This window comes from Narcine bancroftii, chromosome 4 (assembly GCF_036971445.1).
Source record: "Narcine bancroftii isolate sNarBan1 chromosome 4, sNarBan1.hap1, whole genome shotgun sequence".
Lineage (NCBI taxonomy): Eukaryota > Metazoa > Chordata > Chondrichthyes > Torpediniformes > Narcinidae > Narcine > Narcine bancroftii.
This window is the reverse complement of record NC_091472.1, coordinates 301200445-301216542: the sequence shown is the minus strand read 5'-3', so window position 1 is coordinate 301216542 and position 16098 is coordinate 301200445. Positions and strand designations below refer to the sequence as shown.

Below are 16098 nucleotides of genomic sequence, written 5' to 3'. Positions count from 1 at the left end.
CCTGCACTTGGCTTCAAGCCATTGGCCACAGCAGCCAACGGGTTCCAGTCTGCCCTGAGTGATTGGCCCCCTTTGTTCAGCCTCTTTGGACTCCTCGTGGCACATAAGTAGTATCTTTCACACTGTTGGGGTGAGTCCCAAGGTTAGGTCCGTACAGGTCACCTTGATCTTGACTGTTGAATATGTATGTTCATTAATTTCCCTCAGTCTTCTGTCGGTTCCTCCCTCGTTATCCGAAGTGTACATTTACCCCTTGCATATCGTGTGTATAGATTTGCCTAGCATATTGATCCTGTTGTCCCGTTTGCATCCCCGAAATAAACGTGTACCTAACTTTGGTCTGGTTCTTAACCTGTGGGACCCACACGAACCTGAACAACAAAGACAGGCAGAAGTGGCTGCTCTCATTGCACAAAAAGAATGGCTTAAGAATAAGTACACTTTGGATGATCAGGAGGAACAGGTAAGGAGGCAGCAAGTGGAGATCAGGAGGAAAAGAGAGAAAATGGAGTTGGAAAAAAACCTTGCTGTTGCTAAGGCTAAAATGAAGATACTAACCACCTCAAAGGGATCTGATTTTCAAAGTAATTTATGTAAAGCGTCTAATTTTATGGAGTCACGTTTTGAGAAAGGACAACAGGAAAAGAAAATATTTAATATTAAGGCAGAACTTTTAGTGCCATGGTTACAAAATATGCATGTACCCGAACAAATCATATTAAGGCACAGTAATGCCAAACCTCAAACCCCAACAATAACCATAGTGGACAGAGATATAAGCCAAGTATAATTTCTCGCTACAGATTACTTGATGATCCAGTCAGGTATAAGAAATCCGAGTGAACAAAGCAATGTGTGCTTAGGCATGAGTAGGCAAGATGAAATGACTGCATTGTTAATCCAGTTGCAGTCTCTCTGCCCAAGAGAGAGATTCAAGTTTGTAATGGTGAACCACTTCAGTTCCAAGCATTCACGAGAAACTTTGAATGCAGTATTGTAAAAGTAAAAGCCAAAACTCAGAGGATTGTCTATATTATTTGGAACAGTTCATGAGTTGACAACCACAAGAACTTGTAAGGAGCTGGCATCATATGCCCCCGAACTAAGGATTTGAAAGGGCTAAATCTTTATTAAAGAAACATTTTGGCAACAAGCTTAAAATTGCTACACCTTATAGACAGAAGGCTCTTTCATGATGGTCAATAAAACTGGATAACACAAAAGTTCTACAAGCTTACACCCTCCTTCCATAAGGTTGTTGCAATGCCATGGGTATCTTCAAGAACTTGACATGTCTACTAATATGCAAATCATTTTAAGTAAATTACCTTACTGGTTGAGAGAACTATGGAGAACTTTAGTTGTTGAATACCAGAAAAAAATACGATAAAACGGCTACTTTAAGGATTTAGTGGATTTCATTGAAGAGCAAGTGGACATTGTCACAGATCCAGTATATGGAAATATGAAAGACACTCAGACAGTGAGTGTAGAGAAGTCCAGATCACACCCTTATCCAAAATTGAAAAGAAGTATATCTGCTACCACTGTGGCAGTTGCAGATAAGAAAATTTCTGGCAAATTTCTACAAAGGTGTGGTGGAAAGTGTGCTGACTGGCCACATCACAGTCTGGAATGGGAACACCAATATCCATGAGCATAAAGCCCTCCAAAAGGTACCTGTAGTGGGCACAGCCCAGGACATCACAGGCAAAACCATCCCCACTTGTAAGTATAACTACAGGGAAAGCTGTTATCAGAGGGTAGCAGCAATCATCAAAAACCCACACCACCCAGCACACACTTTGTTCTTGCTGCTGCCATCAGGAAGAAGGTATAGGCACCACAAGACTTGTACCACCAAGTTCAAGCACAGCTGCTACCCCTCCACCATCAGACTCCTCAACAACAAACTCAATCAGAGACTCATTTAAGGACTCTTACTTGCGCACTTTATTGATTTTCTTTTGTTCTCTCTGTATTGCACAGTCAGTTTGTTTACATTTGTTATCTGTTTACAGTTCTTTTAATTCTTTACACTGTGTACAGTTTATTTTTCGCACTACCAATTAGTGATAATTCTGCCATACCCGCAGGTAAAGGAATCTCAGGGTTATATGTGATGTCATGTATGTACTCTGACAATAAATCTGAAAAAGAAACTAAGGAAAAAGAGAGTTTGCCTTTTATGAAGAAATGTTTTTTTTTCCTGAAAAGACATACATGAGTGCACTGTTGGAAAAGAAGGTGCATATTGATAAAATTGCTTTTCTGTTTTAGCTCTCTGTGTAAAGAACACATTTGCAAAAACTGCGAAAAGCGATTCAGCCGCGACATATACTGTCTAAAGCATCCCAAAATGCTTTATTTCTTCCAGAAAAAGAAGAATATGGAAAAGGAACAAACAACAACAAAAGAAGCAGCTGAAAACAGTGCTGTAGCCTCAGTACAGATAAATAATCTTACTGGGGACAGAGAGGGCAATTGCAAACTTTTAATAGTGTTTGTGCAAGTCAAGGCCAAGAAGAGGCATGCAATAGGTGCATATTTAATCATTTCTTGACCCAGGGTAGCACTGCATTATTTTGCACCGTGGGACTAATGAATAAGTTTAATTTTCAAGGAAGAAGGTCAACATGTCTATTGAGAACTATAGGACAAGTTAAAATTATTGAAACCAGCATTGTTTTGGGCTTAGAGGTCACTGGATAATAATGATTTTTTGTGAAATCTCAAGTGTATACACACAGAAAAATATGCCTGTGCATTAAGGAAACATCCCACATCAAAACGACATTGAACCGTGGATGCATTTGAAAAATGTTTATTCAAGCAAAATCAACTCTGAGATAGATTGCTGATTCTTTCAGAGGTATCAAAAGCTCCGGAACTACTAGATGTGATAAGAAGTGTGGGAGACGGACCTTACGCTGTCAAAATTATGCTTGGCTGAACAATTAATGGATCATTAGGAGGAAGAAATGAGGTTCAGGACCAGTCGGCTATAAGTGCCAACACGATATCGATTGTTAAACTTGAAGAGCTGTGGGACTAGCTGTTCAAGACTGACTTTCCTGAGTGCCTCAGAGATGACCAAATTCCTTCAGACGAAGACCATCAGTTCTTGGATTTGGTGTCAAAATCTGCCAAGATAGTTAATGATCATTATTGAATTGGATTACCTTTGAAGAAAAGGGAATTATGTATGCCTGATAATAGAAGTGTTGTTGAAGAAAATACACTGAATTTAAAGAGAATATTCAAAAAATATTCTTCCTTTCATTCAGATTACACCAACTTCGTGTCTGACATGATATTTAAAGGTTATGTAGAGAAAGTATCAGAAGATATCTTGGAACATAGTGATGGCAAAAAAATGGTACTTACCACACCATGGGGTTTTGCATCCACAAAAGAAAAAAACTTTGAGTGGTGTTTTACTGAGGAGCAACTTTTTGGGGAGTTTCATTAAATTCTCAGCTCTTTCTGTGTCCAGACTTGACCACTACACTGATAGGAGTCTCAAGTCCATGGCAGATGCAATATCATGGCTCTCCACTCACTTCTGGATCTCGACGAAAACAGCAATTCATACATACGGCTGCTCTTCATGGACTACAGCTCGACCTTCAATACCATTATTCCCTCAGTGCTGGTCAAGAAGCTACAAACTCTTGGCCTCTGTACCCCACTCTGTAACTGAATTCTTGATTTTCTCATTGGAAGGCCACTGCCAGTATGAATTGGAAACAACATCTCCTCACTGATCATCAACCCAGGCACACCGCAAGGATGTGTGCTTAGCCATTGCTCCTCTCGTTATACACCCATGACTGGATGGCCAGGCACAATTCCAGTGCTATCTACAAGTTTGCCGATGACAGTTGTCGCAGAATCACAAATGGCAATGAGAAAATGTACAGGAGGGAGATAGATCAGCTCATTGGTGTAACAACAACAACCTTGTGCTCAATGTCAGCAAAACCAAGGAGATGATTGTGGACTTCGGGAAAAAGTCAAGGGAAGTCAGTAGTGGAGAGGATCAAGAACTTCAAATTCCTGGGTGTCAACATCCCTGCAATCACAAAGAAGGCTCACCAACAACTATACTTTGTGAGGTATCTGAAGAGGTTTGGTACATCACTGAAGGCTATTGTAAACTTCTACAGCTGTACTGTGGAGAGCATTCTGGCTGGTTGCATCACTGCCTGGTATGGAGACGCTAACTCTCAGGACAAGAATAAACTCCAGATTTTTTTTAAAGTATTTTATTTTTTGTTTTCTATCAATAAACAAGGAGATAATATCACTGACTATTGCAGAATATATCAATATCTCCCAGCAATCTACATATATGTGGTGTTTCTCCCCCTCCCATTCTCACCCTTCCCCCCCAAAAAAATAAGGGAAAGACAGAGAAAAAGAAAAGAAAGGGAGGAAAAAAAGAGAGAGAAAGAAAAAAGAGGCTGGACATGGTGTCAGTAAGTGTCCACAGAGGCTGTGGAGCCACTCTCTTATTATAATTACTTTCATTAATCCATCTATTGGTAGATTTTTGTAAGTCTTTTTATCGGGGTGTGGCTACAGCAGTGCTCCCGTGTTCAACATATATGGCTGCCATATTTTAACAAAGATGCTGTGTCAATTTCTACTTACTAAATAGATAATTAATAGTTGACATGTGTTGACTACCATGCCTGGAGCAGATAAGACAAAGGAAATGAAAAATCTGAATTTGAACCATGACAACCTTCCTATGGAGAGGGTGTCAGATGTACAATGGTGTGTTCAGTCTGATATTTTTAAGTTCAAAATCATTTTGAAGGACCGACCTCTCACAAGAAGGGGGATTCTGTCCACAGTCAATTTGATAAATGATGCCCTAGGAATATTGGCACCAGTAGTCCTGACTGCCAAGAAGAACCTGCAAGATTTGTGCAAGAAAAGGATTGGTTGGGATGATGCTATTCCAGACTCCATTGTACAGGAATAGATATGTTGGATTCAGAATCTTATTAAGCTGGAAGACTTCAAGATTGACAGATGCTTCAAACCCACAAATTTTGCAACTGACATATGCTCAATTGGATCATTTTACTGATGCATGTAAAGACAGTTACAGAACTGTTAGTTACCTGTTACTGCATGATAACCAGGATTAAATGCATTGTGAATTTGCAATGGGAAAGGCCAGAGTGCCTCCATTAAACCCAGCTGACCTGGCTTCCAGAAGTTTGGAAGTCCAGTCTTTTCTGAAGAAAGAAATGTGGGTGTCCGGGCCTTGATTTCTTCCACAGCCTCAGGAAGAGTGGCCACTAAATCCTGATAAATTAGAAGAAATCTTACCAGAGGACCTTGAAATCAGGAGTGTGACTGCAAAGACTGTTCAGATAATGTCTGAACAAGTGGATCCAGTTAGCTGCTTAATCCATTACTTTTCATCCTGGAATCATTTGAAAAAGCCAATAGCATGGACGCCCAAACTTAAAGGACTGCTTCTGTATTGTAGCAGAAAGAGAAAACAAACTAGCGGTGTTCTTGCTCAGCCTGGATCTTGCTCAGCCTAGCATCAATCAAAGAGATCTATCACAAAAGGAGACAGGAAATCTTGAGACTCAAGAAAACAGTGGTCTCACAGTTGAATAACTGGTTAATGCTGAAATGGAGATAATCTGCTTTTGCCAGAGGAAGAGATTTGCAGATTAAATTTCAAATCTGAGAAAGGGAATGAATATTAAAAGGACAATCCACATTTGTAAACTCAATCCCATTCTGGAGAATGGTTATTAAGAGTTGGTGGGCAACCTAGCATCAATGCCAGAGAGATGAAACATCCTGTCATACTGGCCAAGGATTTTTACATCTCTGATTTGATTCTTCAGCATATTCATGAGGAGGTGGGCCACTGTGGTTACAACCATATGTCATTCAAACTATGCCAAAATATTAGATTCCTGGTGCCACTGGGTCAATCAGAAAAAATATTTTGAAATGTGTTGTTTGTCAGTGTACAAACATTACTCCAGGACAACAGCAGATGGCAGATTTTCCCCTAGAGAGAGCCTCTCCTGACGAACCTATATTTCACATATGCTGGAGTTATTATTTTGGACCCTTCGGAGTAAAACATGGAAGGAGTGCCGTGAAATGCTATGGTGTTATTTTCACATGTTTAACCATAAGAGCAATTCACATTGAAGTGGCATCATCACTTGACACAGACTCCTTTATCAATACCCTTCGGCATTTTATTGCCAGGTGTGGTCAGGTAAAAGAACTATGATCTGACAATGGTACATACTTTGTGGGGGCTCAACACGAGTTGAAGAAAGTGCTTAAGGTCTGGAATCAAAGTCAAATCCATAAAACACTGCTCCAGAAAGGAATCAATTAGATATTCCAACTCCTGCTGGCTCACACCATGGAGGTGTATGGGAAAGAGTAATTAGATCAGTACGAAATGTTCTTTATTCTACCCTAAAGGTGCAAAGTCTCGATGATGAGCATCTTCATTCAGTTTTATGTGAAGTAGAAGCTATCCTCCCTCAATAGTCATCCAATCACCAAAGCTTCTACAGATCCAAATGATCTTGAAGCACTTACTTTGAACTATCTTTTACTCCTTAAGACTCCTTAAGACTAAGCCTTTGTTGCCACTGGAGCAGTTTCAGAAGGATTACATATATGCTTGCCACAAGTGGAAGTAAGTGCAATTTATATCTGATTTGTTCTGGAAAAGATGGGTGAAAGAATATCTTCCCTTGTTGCAGGAGCGACAGAAATGGTCTACAATCAGGTGCAATTTCACACCGGGCGATATCATAATCGTCATGATACCATTGAAGACTCAAAGTGTACATTGTCACAGAATTATATTATTAATCTTTACAATAAATTATATATATATATATATATAAATAATATATATCCTAGCAAAGTTACTGATGGGTTTGGACAGGGAAAGACACATCAAACATTCATGTTAGCAGATAAGAAAGGTCTTCCAGAGACTAAGAGATTCAAAGCCAAACAGAAGACATCAAAGCCTTATCATTGTTCAGTTAAAAGCCAAAAAACTAGAGGAATTGTTTCATAGAAATACTGATGAAAACCTGTGTAAACGTAAAGTCATTTGATTCATGACCTGTGGAGACAAGTCGAAGTCCACTGCCAGTGGTGATGTCATATCATGTTATTGGGACATTTAAAGAAGGCATCTTTAATATTAAACCTTGCTTCATCTGAAGTCAGATGCAGTAACCTTCACTGAGAGAGGTACTGTTATGCGTAGGAAAGAACACAGAATCAGTGGCTTTGAAAGAAACAGCCACTTTGACTGTCTCTTTTTCAAGAGAGGGCGGTTCTGCATGTCCATTTGCAATGATCACTTCATTTAACTCAGTGGTTCTCAGTCTTTTTCTTTCCACTTACATACCACTTTAAGTATTCCCTATGCCATAAGTGCTCTGTGATTAGTAAGGGATTGCTTAAGATGGTATGTGGGTGAGAAAAGAATGAACTCTGTAGAATTTCTGGTGTATTTTTGTTGAATGACAACATTGTATGACTGAATTAATGCAACCTAGATTGTATACCTAAAATGGATGAGAGGGGGGGGTGGGGGGGTGGTTTGGGAGGAAAGGGGGGGGGGGAGAAAAAGTCACTGTATATGTGTGAAAAAGAAATAGTGTATATCATGGCTAATGTGATTTATGGTGTGAAAAATAAAAAAATTTAAAAAAAAAGATGGTATGTGGGTGGAAAGAAAAAGTTTGAAAACCACTGTTTTAATCGTATCTAATTGTCTCATTATGTGCACAGTTTCATAACTCCAAAGGAAATGGGCAAATGACAATTTTTCTCAAGCATATTTCAGTAACAATTGGATCTAGAGCAGTGATTCTCAATCTTCACTTCTCATTCACATACCACCTTAAGCAATCCCTTACTAATCACAGAGCACCAATGGCATAGGGATTACTTAAAAAGGTAGAGAACCACTGATTTAATCCTTGCCTGGGTTGGTGAAATAGTTGTGTGAAATACAAGTTCTGCAACCTCCATGCAAGAGAGGGGAATGGAAAAAAATAGTCATTTGTATGAAGAAATATTTCTCTGAAAGCAAATGTACAAGAATTTGTGAGTTTGAGAACTTTTGAACAACAGTTTAAAGACTTTGAGTTTTAACACAAAAGATCTCGAAGACAGAACTTTAAATCTGAATAATTTCTTTAGAATTGTGCCTAAACTGTAATGTTTTCAGATCTCACACACAGACACACTCATTTTAATACAGTTGACCCTGCCCACTAACTGGGCATTTAATTGTACTCTTGTATCCCTTCTGCCTTACTACCCTCTTTATTGGCTCCAACTCTTTTCTTTGGTGCAGCATGGCCCCACTTATGTCTGGGTAGAAAAACACTTTGTTACCATCCAATTCCAGTGCCCCCTCACACCCCCCCCCCCCCCCCCCAACTTGCCTTTGCCCTCACTATCACAGCACTCAAAATCTTTTCCCATTCCTGGTAGTGCAGCAGTTTCACCAGCACCAAATATGGCCTCTGATAAGGGCCCGGGTGTGAGAGAAGGAACCTGGAAGCCCAATCTATTTCCATGACTCCCCCAGCTTCTCCCTCCCCAGGGTCTCCAGCAACCAGTGCTGGAAAAATGACACAGGATTTCCTCCCTTTTTTCCCCCTTTCAAACCCACAATTTTTATTATATTTCACCTATTATAATTTTATAGAGCATCAATTTTCTGCCAGAGGTGGCTCCTTTACGCCCACCCACATTGTCATCTCTTCAGCTTCACTATTCTATCCTCATTATCCCCTGTTCTCTCCTCCACTTCAGCCACTCTTCCTTTTAAAACATTTAAGATATTTTCACATCTGTCCATCTGTCTTGGGTAAACTTGTACCTCTCACTTTGTTTGTTTTAGATTGGTCACAGTGTTTGAGCTACCGAAAGAAAATAGACACACACACCGAGAGCAGTTCAGATTATACAAATGTTTATTACAAATTCAAAAGCTGATTTCACACTACAATATGCAAGCCCTTCCCATCTATACTTATCAACGCTTGGACTGGTCCCAACTGCCGAAGCGAGGCAACGACTGCACACTTGTAGTAGGTTGTCAGGGCGCCGATAGCAGCTTCTCCACCTCCCCTGACTGGGACGTTGGCTGGATTCTAGAAGTTCTTCTTGCTGAGAGATGTTGCCACCTCTCGGAGAGTCTCAAACTTCAGCAGCGGGACCATGGCTTATATTACCCAAAAACTGCTTACCCAAGCATCTATTCCCAGCACAGCAAGAAAGATAAGTGAGCAAGCTAGCATGCTAGGCTTCTAATGAATAACATAATTTTCAGCTTATCACTTTGAATACAATGGTTTATTTGGCATCAAGGCTAGGTCTTTGACAGTCTGTGACCAAAACAAGCAGGAAGATTAAATGTTCTTGGTACACAGATGTCCTTTCTTCAGATAACAGCATCTCTGGCCCCTCGGTGAAATTTAGCTTATGTCTGCTGATTCTAAAAACAAGCAGGTTCTCATGATTCTAAAAGCAAGCAGGTTCTCAGCCTTGCAGAACCAAGAGCTGCAAATTAAAAAAAAAACAAGCAGGTTAGAATCTTCCATTACATCATCTTAGTGTTCAACTGCCCTTTATTTTGCTTGTCTAATGATTATCATTTTTCCATTTTCTCCATTGCCTACAGGATAAACCTCAATGAAGGTTCCTCTCCTCTCCCTGATGCCCCCATCTTGGCCACCTCGTGCTGCCCATCGTTGTACCTTTTGCCACTGTACTGGACACCACACCGCTTCCACCATCACTGCTTGGGTTTGTCACAGTATCAGCGGCCTCTGCCTCTGCAGGGTTAGGATCTCCCACACCTCTCCTCTTCTCCTGCCTGCCAGCTGTCATGCTCCTTCCCTCATCGCTGGATGAGTCAGTCACAGTCTCTGCCACTTCTGCCAATGCGAGGCTGAGTTCTCCCGCGCCCCCTCCTTTTCCGTGCATTCGACCATTGCAATTGTTGCTCTGAGGGGTCTAACATCGACCTGCTAGCGTCCTCTGCCACGGGGCCAAGGTCTCCTGCACACCCCCGCCTCGCACTCATCGTCCATTGATCTTCAGGCTCGAGTGCCCCTGGAGTTCGGCTGCCATGGGAGTCAGTCCCCTCTCTGGGTCCCCTGTCTCCCAGTCCCCGATTGTGTTGTTGCAACTTTTTGTGTCAGTGGACTTACAGTTGACTTGTTTCCCCATGTACTTTCCTCAGGTTGCATCGCCACCACCACCATTGGGGTCATTAGAGCTCCCGCGCCATCTCAATCCCATTGAGTCAGGCTGAATTGAGCGTCTCTATTCCCAGTTGTTTTTCTGGTTATCTTTTGCTGGCTGGCGTTTTTCTTCCCCATCTTTGGCAGGTAAACAATCTAGTCTTGTTCTCTTCACCTTTTAGTCCTTCTAATTTTAATTTTTATGCCATTTTTTCCTTTAATGTCTGGGTGCTCCTGGTGTCCACATCCTCCTACCCTCTCTGAACCGAAAGAAACTTAGGTCAGTTAAGTAAGATTTTATATTATTAATAATTATTAATAAAAATTATTGTTTTGAAAATACCATTGTCTTGTTGAATTTCTATTGCTGCTGGTTTATGTCATAACAAATGTCAAGTTCAGATCAAGATTAAAACTGGCTTTCTGAACAGACAGATTATTTTTACAAGAGGCAGAAAGTTTTGATAATTTACTTATTTTCTTTTGGATTTTACCCGATATATACTACTATATACTGTGTTTGATTTTTTTTCTTCATGATGGTAATTATTATTTTTAAATTAGGGGCAGGTATTGTAGGGGTTACAATGTTTTTCATGTTTGCCACTTGTCTGGTTTTTTATTTAACATTTTTATACTGCCTCCTAGCAACATCTTTGCTTCAGGGTCATAACTAATTTTCTCTGGTTGCTTGAGAGATAAGATTTTAGTTTCTTTTGTTCTGTGGAATGGATGGTAAAAGTGTATTCCGACATTTTCTATTGAATGTTAGCAATGTTTAGTATTGTTCATTAAACTTTGGAAAACTCAACTTCAGTACCAATTTGTTTGAACGAGTCATAGACTGCAATATTCTCTTAGCATCCAAGCAACAATAATAGTAAGTAATTGCTACAATAGAGATTTTGCAAGAAATGAGGAAGGTGCAAGGTAAATACATAACTAAAAAGAGGAAATATTCAAATGAAAAAAAGTAACAGCTGTGGCTGACAGGGGAAGTCAAAGCCAATGTAAAAGCAAAAGAGAGGGCATATAAGGAAGCAAAAATTAGTGGGAAGATAGAGGATTGGGAAGTTTTTTAAAAGCTTGCAAAAAAATAACTATAAGACTCATAAGGATGGAAAAGATGAAGTATGAAAGCAGGTTAGCAAATAATATAAGAGGATACAAAAAGCTTCTTCAAGTATGAAAAGAGTAAAAGAGAAATGAGTAGATATAGGACCATTAGAAAATGACAAGAATAATAATGGAAGACAAGGAGATGGCAGAGGAACTAAATGAGTATTTATCTTCAGTCTTCGCTGTGGAAGGGTATCAGGGAAAGGAAGTAAGTGCAGTTACTACGTATTTCAAGGGAGAAGATGGATAAGTCTCTTGGACCAGATGCATTGCACCCCCAGTTCTAAAAGTAGTGGTAGAGATTGTGGAGGTATTGGTTATAATCTTTCAGGAATCAAAAGATTCTGGTCTCATCCCAGAGGATGGGAAAATCACAAATCTCACCACTATTCAAGAAGGCGGAGAGACACCAGAAAGAAAATTGTAGACTGGTTAGACTGATGTTGGAGTCAATTGTCAAAGATGAAGTTTCAGAGTTCTTGGAGACACGAGATAAGATAGGCCAAAGACAGCATGGTTTCCTTCAGGGAAAATTTTGCTTGACAAACCTATTTGAATTCTTTGAAGAAGTGACAGGCGGGCTAGGTAAAGGAGATGCAGTTGGTGTTGTACATTTGTATTTTCAGGTTTTAACAAGGTACTGCACAAGGCTACTTAACAAGATAAGAGCATATGGTATAACAGGAAACATACCAACATAAGTAGAGCATTGGCTGGTTGGTTTGAAGCAGAGTCAGAATACATGAATCATATTCTGGTTGCCTGCCAGTTGGTCGTGGTGTTCCTCAAGGGTCGGTGTTGGGGCTGCTTCTTTTGATGTTGTATATAAATGATTTGGATTGTGGGGTGAATGGCTTTGGAGTCAAGCTTGCAAATGATACAAATGTAGGTGAAGGAACTGGTAGCGTTGAGCAAACTGGGAGGCAATGGTCATGTACTTAGGTAGAAAAAATAAATGGGCAGATTTTTAAAAATAATACCCAGATGCAAAGGGACCTGGGAGTCCTCGTGCAGGATAGACTGAAAGTAAACTTGCATGTCGAGTCGGTGATGAAGAAGGCAAATGCAATGTTGGCATTCATTTCAATAGATTATAAGAGAAGAGATGTGATATTGAGGCTTTATAAGGCACTAGTGAGACCTCACTTGGAGGACAGTAAGTAGTTTTGGCTCCCCATTTAAGAAAGGATATGCTGACATTGGAGAGGGTGCAGAGAAGATTCACAGAGATGATTCCAAGAATGAAAAGGTTATCATATGAGGAGTGTTTGACAGTCCTTGGTCTGTACTCATTGGAATTTAGGAGAATGAGGGAGGGATCTCATTGAAACATTTTGAATATTGAAAGGTGTGGACAGAGAGGTTGTTTCCCATAGAGTCAGTCTAGAGCAAGAAGGCACAACTTCAAGATTGAAGGCCATCTGCTTAGAATAGAAATGTGGAAGAATTTCTTCAGTCAAAGGGTGATAAATCTGTGGAATTTGTTGTCACAGGCAGTTGTGGAATCTATGTCTTTGGGTGTATTTAAGACAGAAGTAAATCATGAAAATCTGCAGACACCATGGTTGAAGTAAAAACACAAAATGCTGGAGAAACTCAGCTAGTTACTGTCCTTTATGAAGCAAAAGTTAAAATACATAACCAAAGTTTCAGGCTTGAGCCCTTCATCAAGGTATGGAAGAATATTGGCAGGCATCCGAACAAAAGAATTGGTGGGGGGGGGGGGTGGCCAAAGGCAGGTGATGGGAGGGAGGGGACAGCAGCGATCGGGGGCAAAGGAATGGCTGGGTTGGTGGAGGGGTAAGGGAGGGGGAGAACTTGAAAAACTGAAAAGGGGAAAAAAGAAGCAGAGAAATTGATGTTAATGCCATCTGGCTGGAAAGTGCCTAGACAGAAAGTACGGTGTTGTTCCTATCATCTGTCGGTGGTCAGTGTGGAATAGTACACAAGGGAGAGATTGATTAACCAGGGCATCAAAGGTTGTAAGGAGAAAGCCGGGCAGTGGGGATGAGTGAGAAAATGGATCAGCTCATGAAATGACAGGGTAACTAGATGGGCTGAATGGTCTATTTCTGGTCCTTTGTTTATGGTCTAACATGTGGACATGTAATGAATCTTCACAGGGAAGTTATCTAGGAATAGAAAACTGTTATTTGAAATACAAGTGTTTATATCTTTTGTCTCAAACTTGACACATTTATTTTTGAAAATAATTACAATATCTCTCACAATAAATGTGAAATTCTGATTTTTGGTCAATTGACATAAAATATTTACTTTAGTGCAATATCGAGCATTGGAATATAATTGGCATCACTATCAAATTTGGTGACAAGCAGAAATCAATGGTTCAAAGACATAAATCATCATTCAAATTAATGTTGATCATGCATTAAAATTGCCTATCTTTTGTGCTGTGAACGATCTGTAATTCTATGAAACAATATTATAGTGTCTATGCAACATTGTTGTTTAAGACATTCAGTCTTGGTAACAAGTTTAAAGGATTTTAAAATCATCCTGTTTTCTGGCAGCTGGATTGTTCTAAGCGCCCATGGACCTTTTCAGTGTTTATGAACACAAATATATAAACAGGTGTGTATACCTCATGAAAGATCAAGAAAACACAAAACAAATCTAGTTAAATTCCAAGAGCTTAATTTTTTGAGGGGGGTTGGGCATCTGTAATTAGGGTGTCACCGTGCATCTTTAAGCAGTTTCTGTCTGTTGGTCACTTCATTCAAAGCAAACACTTCCATAAAATGATCAGGTTTTTCACTTGGTGGACTGTGCAATGAACATGGTAAAGAATAACAAACAGAAAGCAGACATTTTAAATGGGTTTAATAATAATTAACATTTCAAGTTTTGATATTTTTATCAAGTCCAGTTTATAATCAAGTTATAAAAATATAGTAAGGCCGAGCCATGTTGTGTGTTAACCTGGGAGCAGCCATCTTTATTTTCTTTCTTCCCTGGATCACTGCTTCCCACAGCCCCTCATTCCATATTGGTGAACTTTGATAAGCCAACAGTAGGGCAACCCAAATATAATCAAATGCATAAATTGGTCAGAGAAACACAAAATTGCAAATACTGAAATCTTGAATGAACAAAGAAAAATTGGAGGAACGCAATGGGTCAGGCAGCATTCATGGATAGAAATGGTCAGTCAATATTTTGAGTTAGGAATATTTATTTACCCACTTGGGCACTTCCCACTATAATCAGGTCAGTAACCTTTATCGAGACTAAAGTTTGAAGAGTGGGGGTGGGGGGCAGGAGATTCTTGTGAGGAGAGGTGATAGGGTATTGCACAGAAGGTGCAAGAGCTGGAGAGATAGGTAGAGGGTGAGCCCATTGGGTCAGGGGGAGGGCTAGAGAGAAAAGTAAGAATGGGAGTAGGTAAAGATGAAATGGAAACAGTGGAACTAGATAGAGTTGAGAGTTACCTGGATTTCATGCCATTGGGTTTAAGCCTGTCCAAAAGGAACATGATGTGTGGTCCTTCGTTTACACTTAGTATCATCTTGGCAATGGATAAGGCTGCATTTAAACATGTATTTGTGGGAATGGTTAGCGAAATTAAAATGGTTAGCAACCATAAGTTCTGACTTGGAGCCACAGAGTGTAGGTCCTTGGTGAAACGGTTGAACAATCTACATTTGGACTCACTGAGGTAAAGGAGGCTAATACAAGAACACTGAATACAGTGTGTTACAAGATAAAGCCAACAACCACAAAGAAGGCATATCACACAGGGGTAAAGATGAACAATTACTTTATTAACAAAGAATTAATCTTCAAACTTTAATTCAAAATCCTCCCTTTTATAACAATGCTCACTGGTTACTATGCAAATCTCTATAACAGTGTAAAACTAATAAATTCCCCAGCCTAAATATAACATGCGTAATTAAAGTCTAAGTTATATTTCCAACTAGCCCACAGAAAAACTTAGACACAAAACACACATGACTCACAAAACTTCGATCTCAACCGAAGCAAAGATCATAAACAAAATTCAGTTTCTTTGGTAAACTGAAGCCAAAAGATCTTTGAGAGAGAGAGAGAGAGAGCACAAAATTCAAAGTTGTCTTGTGTTGCTTGTAGAGAGAGGAACAACTGGCTTGGTCTGGATCCTTCTGGCTACCTTCGGAATGTTCATCCATTTTGAAATCCCAACATTCTAAACTGTTCTAAATTGTCCTCCAGACCATGACTCATGCTCTGGGCCTTCTTCCACTCCACAGCACCCCCAGTGGTGGTTTATCGTCCAAGTCCAGAAATTTTTAGATCATTTTCTGCACATGCTCAGTCTGTCTCCCACTCTCTCAGCAGTCCACCTTCACCTTGGCTCTCTAAGGCAAACTGTCACTTTTGCAAGACATAGGCCAATACACAACACAGAACTCTGTAACAAGTGATAAGGTTGGACAATGTGCATGCAAAATTCTGCCTCACCTGGAAGGTCTGTATGTGGCCTTGGATTGATGTGAGGTATGAGTTATGGGGACAAGTTTTGTATTTTGTGTAATTACAGAGGAAAGTGCTTAAGAGGCTGAATGAGTGGGTCAAAAAATGGTCCCATTCCAAAACTTTGAATGACCATTTCTCTTTATGAATGCTGTCTGACCCGTTGATTCTCTCCAGATTCTCTTTGTTCATTTACATGAACTGCCAACAG

General features: G+C 40.0%; 1 protein-coding gene across 2 annotated transcripts in view; it reads left to right on the top strand.

Annotated features, from left to right (window-relative positions):
* Window positions 1–16098, top strand: part of slc25a12 (solute carrier family 25 member 12) — a 205096-nt gene that overhangs the window by 56549 nt on the left and 132449 nt on the right. The window contains exon 2 of one of the 2 annotated variants that reach the window (XM_069935707.1): window positions 10292–10439. The exons of the other annotated variant lie outside the window; for it this stretch is intronic. The gene's annotated coding sequence lies outside the window, so the exon portion shown is untranslated. The remainder of the gene's footprint in view (window positions 1–10291; window positions 10440–16098) is intronic. 2 annotated transcript variants of the gene reach the window in all.